The following is a 12,887-nucleotide window of genomic DNA, read 5'->3' as shown; positions in this document are numbered from 1 at the left end:
TGCAGTTCCTTGGATGGTTGCTGTTGCTTTGAGTAAGCCATCTGAGAAGTAATCTACTGCTTTTCTTGTTTCGGAGGTTAATCCTTCATAGAACGCTCGAAAATCCACCTTGTCATTTGCTTTCTTGTATCTCTCCCATGCTTTGAACAGTGGTTCTTCCTCTCTTTGTATGAATGGATGTACTCCTTCTTTCATCTTGATGTGTTGCTGGGATGAGGAGAATTTGGCTAGAAACTTGGCAACCAATTCATCCCAACTAGTTATACTTCCTTGGGGAAAGGTTTCAAGCCATTGTGCCGCTTCATCCTTCAGTGAGAAGGGAAATAACAAGAGCTTAATGGTATCATGGTCTACACCATTGAGATTGACAGCCCCACAAGTTTTCAGAAAAATGGATAGGTGCTGTTTAGAGTCCTCCAAGGGATTTCCACCATAGGAACAATTGTTCTCTATTAGTGTAATGAGTTGTGGCTTCATGTTGTGATATTCTTCTTTCTCAGAAACTCTTTCTTCCCTGTGACATATAAATCAATCAATAGGAAATACAGTGATTCTCTTGAAAATTGGATGTAGCCGGTTGGGACAAAACCTCAAACAGTTAGTGGGTTAGTCAAAAATTAAAGAAACCGAAAAGAAAAATTGCTTGATCTAAACTACCACCTCACTTAATCATTGTCAATCTAATCAATCCCCGGCAACGGCGCCAAAAACTTGATGAGATATTTTGGAGGAAAAATAAATTTCTCCCAAAATACCCAAAACTAACCGGCAAGTGCACCGGGTCGTATCAAGTAATAAAAACTCACGGGAGTGAGGTCGATCCCACAGGGATTGAAGGATTGAGCAATTTTAGTTTAGTGGTTGATTTATGATGCGCATAAACTTGTTATGCCACGATTTAGGAAATTGCACGATCGGCAAAATTCCTTCCGGCAAGTACACCGGTTATCGTCAAGTAAAAACTCACAATAGAGTGAGGTCGAATCCCACAAGGATTGGTTGAGTGAGCAATTCGGATTAGAAGTGTGTTCTAGTTGAGCGGAATCAAAATTTAGATGAGAATTGCGGAATGTAAAATTGGCGGGAAACGTAAAGGACAAGAAATTGAAATGGCGGAATCTTAAATTGCATGAAGTAAAGAGCAGAAGCTAAATTGCTGAAATTAAAAGGGAATGGGGGTGATTGCATGAATTTAATTGCAGAATGTAAAGAGAAAGTGGAAATCAGAAATGGGGAATTCATTGGGTTATAGGAGATATTGAGATCTCCGAATCAAAACATGTTTATCTCTTCCTCAACCAATGCGTTCATTTAATTTTGCTTGGCAATCTTATATGATTGGATCCCAATCCCATGGCTCACCAATTCTCTCTAAAAACAAACAAATTCCCAATCCCTTGGTTTAAATGTTCATAAGAAGAGATGATGCTCGATCACTGATTATACCACACAGTTTCATGAACCACAATTTGGTAGGATTACATGTCACAATATCCATCCAAACCCCAATCCAATTCACTGTGAGAAAGCTTCTCTAGCATGAATCCTCCATTCCTTTCCCAAGGTTCCGAAGGATTCCAATTATGGGTAGTTTCTTTCCCAAGACAACTACCCAATGGAATTAGATCGAGAAGCTTTCTAACAAAATTCAAGAGAAAAGATTGAAGAAGAAGATAAACTATTATTGATTCATTGAATTACAATAGAGCTCCCTAACCCAATGAAAGGGGGTTTAGTGAATCATAGCTCTGAATTCAATTACAAAGATATGAAAACTAGCCAAAATGAAGATAAAATCCCTTCCTAACTTAAATTCTATCCTATTTATACACTTTCTATATTGAGCTTCTGTTGTGTTTCTTGGGCTTTGAGGCCTCTCCCTGCTTTCCTTTTGCCTTGGGTTTATGATCCATAATCTTGATGAGGCTGCTGATCCAAATTCTGTAACATTCATTGAGCCAACTTAGTGATAATCAAATAATGACACATGACTCAACAAATTGAAATTTCAGACTCATCAATCCTTCAGGCCCAATCCCATAAACCATGATATTCAATTGGGTTTCATACCAGAGTAAGTTTAAGTTAATGTTTGTGCTCAAATACTAACTTAAACCGCAATATTTTTGGCCCAGAAACCTTTTCCAAGAGTGGCGTTTAAGTTGCAGTTTAAGCTTAAACTGCAGCTTAAACGCCAGACACTTCCAGTGATGCCTTTTGTGGAAGCACGTTTAAGCTTCAGTTTTAGGTTAAACTGAAGCTTAAACGTGGAAATGGAAGAAGGCAGCCCTGGAGGGTCACTTAGTCGAACACGTTTAAGCTTCAGTTTAAGGTTAAACTGAAGCTTAAACGTGGAGATAGGAAAGGCAGCCCTGGAGGTCGAACACGTTTAAGCTCCAGTTTAAGGTTAAACTGGAGCTTAAACGTGGAAGAGGGGAAAGAGCAACCCTGGAGGAGAAAACTTGGTCGAACACGTTTAAGGTTAAACTGGAGCTTAAACGTGGAATGCTCCTGGTGCCTTTCTTCCTTCTGGCGTTTAACCTCCAGTTTAAGGTTAAACTGGAGGTTAAACGTGAAAATGCTTCTTTGGTGAGAGTTTGTGTCGAACACGTTTAAGCTCCAGTTTGAGGTTAAACTGGAGCTTAAACGTGGAATTGCTCCCATGGTGAATTTCCCACTTCTGGCGTTTAACCTCCAGTTTAAGGTTAAACTGGAGGTTAAACGTGGAAATGCTTCTTTGGTGAGACTTTCATTCTGGCGTTTAACCTCCAGTTTAAGGTTAAACTGGAGGTTAAACTTCAGTTCCAGCATTTCTTAGCCTTCATGATTCTGGCATTTAAGCTCCAGTTTAAGCTTAAACTGGAACTTAAACTCCACATGTGATATTCAAGCTTCCTTTATTGGTTTTGTTGCTTCCTTGCCTAGCCTCTTCTTCCCTGAAATCATCCAAACAATTGCATCAAAGTCTTGCAAAATTTCATGAGAAATCTTCCATTCATAGCATTCAAGTAATATAACTAAAAACTCATGGAATTTGCATCAAAATCATACTGTTTGGATGGTTCATTGCTTTGTTATTCATTTAACCATTCTTGGTTACTTTAAGCTCAAGAAAATGCATAAAACCACTAAAACTAACAGAAAAATGCTAGTGAAACTAGCCTAAGATGCCTTGGCATCACAACACCAAACTTAATACTTGCTTGTCCCTAAGCAAGTCCTGAGTTATTTGAGAAAAAAGCATGAACAGAAAGCAATCCCATTGGCTATATTAGTAAGCACTTTAAGTTCATCAGAAGGGTTTTATGCAGAAAGTTGCAGCATCACTTTTTCATTCTTATCAGGTAAGATTATCACTTTTTCATTGCATCCATCAAACACTGCTATGGCCTCTTGTTACTCTTATGTCCTTGGCACTTTTCTCTTCTTTGTTTTTCTTTTCTTTTTCTTAGAGCTTCTTTGCTCCTTGTTTGCTTAGTGTCATGTGTTGCACCAGCCTTTGGCATTTTCTTTTTCTTATCAGTGCACTACACATATCCACTCCAGGCATTTTAGTTCACATTTCTTCTTGAGACATTGGTGCCCAGCACCTCTTTGTGTGACTAAATGTTTTGTATTTAGGTTGCTCTTGATAATGGACTTTTGGTTGATAATCCCGGGTTAGTTAACCCAAGTTACCAAGTGTTGAAACACTCCTCAGAACCTATTCATCCAAGCATATCCTTAATACATAAACACCACAGGCATTTGTCTCAGAAGTTCAAACCATTGGTGCCTAGCTTATTTTCTCAATTTTTTTTTTTTTTTTGCTTTTTGGTTGCCCTTTTTCAGTGGCTTTTTCTTCTTCTTTTTCTTTCTTCTTCATGGCCAAAGATATTTATTCATCAAGATCCATAGAAAGTTTTCAATTTCTACACAAAAAATGATAATTCTACACTCTATTTCCAGTGATCTGACTTAGACAATCAAGCATGCATACCACCACTTAATTCTACTTGATTTGTCACTAATTGAGCCAAGTTACTTTTGTTCAAACTTTTCTTTTATTTTTGGAAACAGAACAAGCATGGCAAGCATTTGATTAAGAAGGTGAAGTTATATCCAAACATCAAGGCATTCACTTTATTCAAAGCACTAAACAGACAAACATACTAGAAACTTTACATTCCAGACAGATTCAACAATTTCAGTTTATACCAGAACAAGCATGCTTTTGTTTACCCATTTTAAAGAAATGTCAAGGAACAACACCACCTTGTGAAATTTCTTGTTTTCTCTTTGTTGCCAGGAACAATTTGATTTCTCCTTCTTCTCCTAGTTGTTGCTTCATGTTCTTTCTAAAATCCTTGTTTCCTTTCCTGTTAAGAGTGATGAAGTTGCTTGCTTCTCAAGCACTTGAGTGGTTAGCTCAACTATGTATGGGCAAGTGTCTGAGTCTTAAGTTGGTGTGTGAACACCAAACTTAGTCTCCTACTTACTTCTCTGTTCTTTGAATCCTTGAATTCTCCTTGGAATGAAGTTGCTGCTAAGGATTTTAAGCATTTCTGTGATTGCTTAGAATGGTTGTTCCTTTCATATAATTCAAAGGTTGTTGTGTTCAGTTGAGCTTAATGGTGGAACACCAAACTTAGAGTCACACATTCCCCTTTGAATTATTGATCCACGAATTCATTGTTTGGTGTGAAACACCAAACTTAATTCTTTGCAATGCACAGAAACTACTTCACCTTTTTATTGAAACAAATAAAAGAAACAGCAAGGGAGTATTACCTCAGGTTGGGTTGCCTCCCAACAAGCGCTTCTTTAACGTCATTAGCTTGACGGTCAGCTGCCTCAGTTGAGGTGATATTTAACCTTGTCCTTCTCCTCCACATCTCCCAAGTAATGTTTGAGTCTTTGACCATTCACCGTGAAGGTTCGTTGTGACTTTTCTTCCATGATTTCTATTTGTCCATATTAGGAGACTTTGGTGACCAGGAATGGTCCAGACCACCTTGATTTTAGCTTCCCTGGAAATAGCTTCAGCCTAGAATTGTAGAGCAATACTTTTTGTCCCTCCTCAAATTTCCTTGGGGCTATGTTGCTGTCATGCTTCTTCTTTGCTCTTTCTTTGTAAATTTTGGCATTCTCATAAGCTTCAGCTCTGAATTCTTCCAACTCTTGAATTTGCAACATCCTTCTTTCTCCAGCAGCTTTGCTGTCCAAGTTCAAGAGTTTCAAGGCCCAGAATGCCTTGTGCTCCAACTCCAGTGGCAAATGGCAAGCTTTTCCATATACTAGTTGGTAAGGAGACATTCCAATTGGTGTTTTGAAAGCTGTCCTATATGCCCAAAGAGCATCATCTAGCTTAATCGACCAGTCCTTCCTTGAAGTTCCCGCAGTCTTTTCCAGGATTCTTTTGAGTTCCCTATTAGATATTTCGGCTTGCCCACTCGTCTGTGGATGGTATGGTGTGGCTACCTTATGTTTGACTCCATATTTTAGAAGCAATGCCTCTAATGGTTTGTTGCAAAAGTGGCTTCCTCCATCACTGATGATTGTTCTTGGAACCCCAAAACGGCAAAAAATGTGTTTTCTGAGGAAGTTCATGACTACCTTATTATCATTGGTTGGAGATGCTATTGCTTCAACCCATTTGGAGACATAGTCTACTGCCACAAGGATGTAATTATTTGAGTATGAGGTGGGAAAGGGTCCCATGCAATCTATCCCCCATACATCAAACAATTCAAGTTCCAGAATGAATTGTTGTGGCATTTCATTTCTTCTTGGCAGGTTCCCCGCTTTCTGGCATTCATGGCAGTGCTTCACTAGTTCCTTTGCATCTTTGAAGATAGTGGGCCAATAAAAACCACACTGCAACACCTTAGCTGCTGTTCTTTCTCCTGCAAAATGTCCTCCATAGGTGGAGCCATGGCAGTCCCATAAGACTTCCCTTCCTTCTTCCTCTGATATGCATCTTCTGAGTATGCCATCCGAACATTTTTTGAACAAGTATGGTTCGTCCCAGATGAAGTATTTGGCATCATTTACCAATTTCTTCCTTTGATGCTTATTAAATTCCAACGGCAAACTCCCAGTGGCCTTGAAGTTCGCTATGTCTGCAAACCAGGGTGCTTTGTGAATTACCATGAGTTGTTCATCAGGAAAGCACTCATTTATATGTGTGCTTTGTGCGCTTCCTTCTTCACATTGTATCCTTGATAAATGGTCTGCCACCTTGTTCTCTACACCCTTCTTGTCTTTGATTTCAATGTCAAATTCCTGCAACAAAAGAACCCATCTAATAAGTCTTGGTTTGGATTCTTGTTTAGGAAGTAAGTATTTTAAAGCTGAATGATCAGTGAAGACAATGACTTTAGATCCAATGAGATAGGATCTAAATTTGTCAAATGCAAAGACTATTGCCAAGAGTTCTTTTTCAGTGGTTGTGTAATTCCTTTGGTTATCATTCAAGACCTTACTGGCATAATAAATCACATGTACCAAATTGTCTTTCCTTTGTCCTAACACTGCCCCAACAGCAAGGTTTGATGCATCACACATCAGTTCAAAAGGTAAGTTCCAATCAGGTGGGGCAATGATAGGTGCAGAGGAAAGTTTTTGCTTTAAAAGTTCATAGGCTCGCATGCAATTTTTATCAAATACAAAGGGTGTATCAGAGACAAGCAAGTTACTCAAAGGTTTGGCTATTTTAGAAAAGTCTCTAATAAACCTTCTGTAAAAGCCAGCGTGTCCCAAAAAACTCCTAATTGCCTTGACATTACTTGGTGGGGGTAATTTTTCAATGAGTTCCACCTTAGCTCTGTCCACCTCAATGCCTCTATTCGAGATTTTGTGGCCAAGGACTATTCCTTCTGTGACCATGAAATGACACTTTTCCCAGTTTAATACTAGGTTGGTCTCTTGGCATCTCTTAAGCACCAAGGCAAGGTGGTGTAGGCAGCTAGGAAAAGAATCTCCAAACACAGAAAAATCATCCATGAAAACCTCAATAAATTTTTCAATCATGTCTGAAAAGATGGACAGCATGCATCTTTGGAAAGTGGCAGGTGCATTGCACAATCCAAAGGGCATGCGTCTATAAGCAAAAACTCCATATGGACAAACAAATGATGTTTTCTCTTGATCTCTAGGATCAACTACTATCTGATTATAGCCTGAGTATCCATCCAGAAAGCAATAGTAAGTATGTCCTGCAAGCCTTTCAAGCATTTGATCCATGAATGGGAGTGGGAAATGATCTTTTCTGGTGGCTTCATTGAGCTTCCTGTAGTCTATGCACATCCTCCACCCAGTGACAGTTCTTGTGGGTATGAGTTCGTTCCTCTCATTTGGCACCACAGTTATGCCACCTTTCTTGGGCACTACATGGATGGGACTAACCCATGGGCTATCAGAAATGGGGTAGATTACCCCTGCCTGCCATAACTTCATGACCTCTTTTTGTACCACTTCTTTCATGACGGGATTCAATCTTCTCTGAGCTTGAATGTAGGGTCTAGCATCCTCTTCTAACAAGATTTTATGCATGCATATGGATGAACTTATCCCCTTTAAATCAGCTAGGGTCCATCCAATGGCGTCCTGATGAGTTTGTAGCACATTGATCAATTTTTCTTCCTGTTCTTGGCTCAGGGCAGAGCTAATGATAACAGGATAGCTCTCATTACTACCCAAGTATGCATACTTGAGATTAGGGGGCACTGCTTTGAGCTCAGGTTTTGGTGCTTCCTTCTCTTCTTTCACTCTATCTGGCATGCTTGGCATGGTTGTTTCAGCAGCCTTGATGTCACTATCTTCAATATCCTTGGTGAACTTCTCCTCTGCCACTTCCTTTGTTGTTTCCTCAAAGGTTTCTTGTACTGCAATGTCCACTACATCCACCCTCATGCATTCCTTTAGTGATTCTGATGGATAGCTCATTGCCTTGAATACGTTAAACACCAATTGCTCATCATGTAGTCTAAGAGTGAGCTCACCCTTTTGGACATCTATGATGGCTCCTGCAGTAGCCAGGAAGGGTCTTCCCAGAATTATTGAAGCTTCGGCTTCTTCCTCCATATCTAATACCACAAAATCGGCAGGGAATATGAAATCTCCCACTTTTACCAACAAATCCTCAACTATCCCATGAGGGAATTTAAAGGTTCGGTCTGCCAATTGGAGGGCCATTCTTGTTGGTCTGGCTTCCTCAATCTCCATTCTTCTCATCATTGTTAGAGACATCAAATTGATACTGGCCCCTAAGTCACACAAGGCCTTCTCCACCATGACTTCTCCTATGATGCAGGGGATTTGAAAACTGCCTGGATCCTTCAGTTTCTGAGGCAATTTGTGTTGAATGATGGCACTGCATTCTTCAGTCAACAACACAGTTTCCTCATTTCTCCAGCTTCTCTTTTTGGTCATTAATTCCTTTAAGAATTTTGCATAGAGTGGCATTTGCTCTATTGCCTCAGCAAACGGGATGTTGATTTGAAGCTTCTTGAAAATCTCCAAAAATCTGGAGAATTGGCCATCCTTTTCACCTTTCATCAAACGTTGAGGATATGGTGCTTTGGGTTTATACGGCTTCAGGACCTCTTTTTCTTTTTCTCTTGTTGCAGACGGTGTAAAGGATTGTCCCTGTTCCTTGTCTCTCACATTTTCCTTTGCTTCATCCTCTGTGGGTTCACTTGAGATCTCCTTCAGCTTTTTTCCACTTCTGAGGGTTATGGCTTTACATTCTTCCCTTGCAATAGCCTTGGCAGCATGAGAAACACTTGGCCCAGGGATTTGCTTATACAAATACCCAATTTGATTTTCTAACTTCTCGATGGCAGTTCCTTGGTTTTGCAAGTTGGAAATTACTTCTTCCTTAAAAGCTTTCAATTCGGTTATGTCTTGACCCATGGTTGCAAGCATTCCTTCTATCCTGTTTAATTGATCTTGAAATTGTTGGTTCGGATTAGGTTGGGTAGGTCGATTATTTTGGCCTTGATATGATGGTTGGGAGTAAGTGTTTTGTGTGGCTTGGTATGATCTTTGGTTGGAGTTTTGGTATGTGGAATTGTTATGTTGGTTATGGTTGTAAGGTTTGTGGTTTTGTGGTTGGGTTTGTTGGTTCCCCCACCCAAAGTTTGGGTGGTTTTTCCATCCTGGATTGTAAGTGTTGGAATGTGGATCATATGATTGCCTTTGTTGATTTCCTACATAATTGGCCTCTTCCCAATCACCTCCTTCAGTGCTTTCTTCCTCTTGCTCTTGTGTGTGTATTGCAGCCACTTGCTTTGTTTCTAATTTCCTGGTGAGCTCTGCTAGTTGCTTGGCAAACACCTTGTTTTGGGCTAGAATTGTATCAACATGGTTCAGCTCCATGACTCCCTTAGTGTTGTGTCTCTCTGATGCATAGTAGTACTCATTCTCAGCCACTGTTTCAATCACTTCAATGGCTTCTTCCACAGTCTTTTTCCTGTTCAATTAACCTCCTGATGAATGGTCCACAGCCTTCCTTGATTCATAAGAAAGTCCATCATAGAAAATGTGCAATTGCACCCAGTCATGGAACATGTCTGGTGGGCATTTTCTTGTCAAATCCTTGAATCTCTCCCATGCCTCGTAGAGAGTTTCACCATCTTGTTGTCTAAAAGTCTGAACCTCAGATCGAAGCCTATTGACCTTTTGTGGGGGGTAGAAACGTGCCAGAAACTTACTTTCCACCTCGTCCCATGTTGTTAGGCTCCCCTTGGGAATGATTCCAGCCACTTAGCTGCCTTGTCCCTAAGTGAAAATGGGAACAAAAGCAGTTTATAGGCATCTTCCTGGACTCTATTGGACTTCACAGTGTTGCAAATTCTCAGGAATTTTGTGAGGTGTTGGTTTGGATCTTCATTAGCACTCCCACCAAATGAACAATGATTCTCCACAAGTGATATTAGCTGTGGTTTGAGCTCAAAATTGTTGGCCTGAATGGGTGGTTTCTGAATGCTGCTACCACAATTCCCAGAGGTTGGGTTTATGTATGAACTAAGAACCCTCCTCTCAGGAATGGCATTGTTTCCATCAGCTCTCTCATGGTTGTGAACTTCTCTATCCATGTTGAGATCTAGAGCTTCCTCAAATTGTCCTCAGATTCTCCTTCAGATTCTTCTTCTCCCAGTACTCTCTTCCCTCTTGCTTCCCTTCTAAGTCTATGAAGGGTCCTCTCTGGTTCGGTATATGGAGGAGTTGATGTCTCTCCACTCCTACCTGTCATACAAGAACACAGCACAGGCACCAAACAAGTGAAATACTCTGGTTAATGGAAGAGTATGGTCAGAGCAGTTGAGGAATTAATTCAAACAGTTAGTGAGTCAGTGAGTTAGTTGCTTGAATTTAAAGGCATAAAGAAAGAAAGCATGTAACAGAGTGCAGAAATTAAAATTCAACAAGTAACTTGAACAGAATTAACAAAGCAAGAAAAATGCTCAATCTAGTTAACTTCCAATTTGAGAATTGTCAATCGAAAACCAATCCCCAGCAACAGCGCCATAAACTTGATGCGCATAAACTTCTTATGCCACGATTTAGGAAATTGCACGATCGGCAAAATTCCTTCCGGCAAGTGCACCGGTTATCGTCAAGTAAAAACTCACAATAGAGTGAGGTCGAATCCCACAAGGATTGGTTGAGTGAGCAATTCGGATTAGAAGTGTGTTCTAGTTGAGCGGAATCAAAATTTAGATGAGAATTGCGGAATGTAAAATTGGCGGGAAACGTAAATGACAAGAAATTGAAATGGCAGAATCTTAAATTGCATGAAGTAAAGAGCAGAAGCTAAATTGCTGAAATTAAAAGGGAATGGGGGTGATTGCATGAATTTAATTGCAGAATGTAAAGAGAAAGTGGAAATCAGAAATGGGGAATTCATTGGGTTATAGGAGATATTGAGATCTCCGAATCAAAACATGTTTATCTCTTCCTCAACCAATGCGTTCATTTAATTTTGCTTGGCAATCTTATATGATTGGATCCAATCCTTGGCTCACCAATTCTCTCTAAAACAAACAAATTCCCATCCTTGGTTTAAATGTTCATAAGAAGAGATGATGCTCGATCACTGATTATACAACAGTTTTATGACACAATTTGGTAGGATTACATGTCACAATATCCATCCAAACCCAATCCAATTCACTGTGAGAAGCTTCTCTAGCTGATCCTCCATTCCTTTCCAGGTTCCGAAGGATTCCAATTATGGGTAGTTTCTTTCCCAAGACAACTACCCAATGGAATTAGATCGAGAAGCTTTCTAACAAAATTCAAGAGAAAAGATGAAGAAGAAGATAAACTATTATTGATTCATTGAATTACAATAGAGCTCCCTAACCCAATGAAAGGGGGTTTAGTGATCATAGCTCTGAATTCAATTACAAAGATATTAAAACTAGCCAAATGAAGATAAAGTCCTTCCTAACTTAAATTCTATCCTATTTATACACTTTCTATATTGAGCTTCTGTTGTGTTTCTTGGGCTTTGAGGCTCTCCCTGCTTTCCTTTTGCCTTGGGTTTATGATCCATAATCTTGATGAGGCTGCTGATCCAAATTCTGTACATTCATTGAGCCAACTTAGTGATAATCAAATAATGACACATGACTCAACAAATTGAAATTTCAGACTCATCAATCCTTCAGGCCCAATCCCATAAACCATGATATTCAATTGGGTTTCATACCAGAGTAAGTTTAAGTTAATGTTTGTGCTCAAATACTAACTTAAACCGCAATATTTTTGGCCCAGAAACCTTTTCCAAGAGTGGCGTTTAAGTTGCAGTTTAAGCTTAAACTGCAGCTTAAACGCCAGACACTTCCAGTGATGCCTTTGTGGAAGCACGTTTAAGCTTCAGTTTTAGGTTAAACTGAAGCTTAAACGTGGAAATGGAAGAAGGCAGCCCTGTAGGGTCACTTAGTCGAACACGTTTAAGCTTCAGTTTAAGGTTAAACTGAAGCTTAAACGTGGAGATAGGAAAGGCAGCCCTGGAGGTCGAACACGTTTAAGCTCCAGTTTAAGGTTAAACTGGAGCTTAAACGTGGAAGAGGGGAAAGAGCAACCCTGGAGGAGAAAACTTGGTCGAACACGTTTAAGCTCCAGTTTAAGGTAAACTGGAGCTTAAACGTGGAATGCTCCTGGTGCCTTTCTTCCTTCTGGCGTTTAACCTCCAGTTTAAGGTTAAACTGGAGGTTAAACGTGAAAATGCTTCTTTGGTGAGAGTTTGTGTCGAACACGTTTAAGCTCCCAGTTTGAGGTTAAACTGGAGCTTAAACGTGGAATTGCTCCCATGGTGAATTTCCCACTTCTGGCGTTTAACCTCCAGTTTAAGGTTAAACTGGAGGTTAAACGTGGAAATGCTTCTTTGGTGAGACTTTCATTCTGGCGTTTAACCTCCAGTTTAAGGTTAAACTGGAGGTTAAACTTCAGTTCCAGCATTTCTTAGCCTTCATGATTCTGGCGTTTAAGCTCCAGTTTAAGCTTAAACTGGAACTTAAACTCCAATGTGATATTCAAGCTTCCTTTATTGGTTTTGTTGCTTCCTTGCCTAGCCTCTTCTTCCTGAAATCATCCAAACAATTGCATAAAAGTCTTGCAAAATTCATGAGAAATTTCCATTCATAACATTCAAGTAATATAACTAAAAACTCATGGAATTTGCATCAAAATCATACTGTTTGGATGGTTTCATTGCTTTGTTATTTCATTTAACCTATTCTTGGTTACTTTAAGGCTCAAGAAAATGCATAAAACCACTAAAACTTAACAGAAAAATGCTAGTGCCAGAAACTAGCCTAAGATGCCTTGGCATCATATTAGTTCAAGCGAATCAAGATTTAGTTGATGGTTTTGTGACTTGCAGAATTAGATTGCAT

General features: G+C 39.7%; 1 non-coding gene and 1 pseudogene across 1 annotated transcript; one reads left to right on the top strand and one right to left on the bottom strand.

Annotated features, from left to right (window-relative positions):
• Positions 1–12,887, bottom strand: part of LOC112757091 (peptide methionine sulfoxide reductase B5-like) — a 64,363-nt pseudogene that overhangs the window by 15,649 nt on the left and 35,827 nt on the right.
• Positions 9,551–9,654, top strand: LOC112759875 (small nucleolar RNA R71). Its single transcript, XR_003180339.1, has one exon. It is a non-coding gene; the product is annotated as a small nucleolar RNA R71 (small nucleolar RNA).

This window comes from Arachis hypogaea, chromosome 16 (genome assembly GCF_003086295.3).
Source record: "Arachis hypogaea cultivar Tifrunner chromosome 16, arahy.Tifrunner.gnm2.J5K5, whole genome shotgun sequence".
NCBI lineage: Eukaryota > Viridiplantae > Streptophyta > Magnoliopsida > Fabales > Fabaceae > Arachis > Arachis hypogaea.
This window is presented reverse-complemented; position numbering and strand designations above follow the sequence as displayed.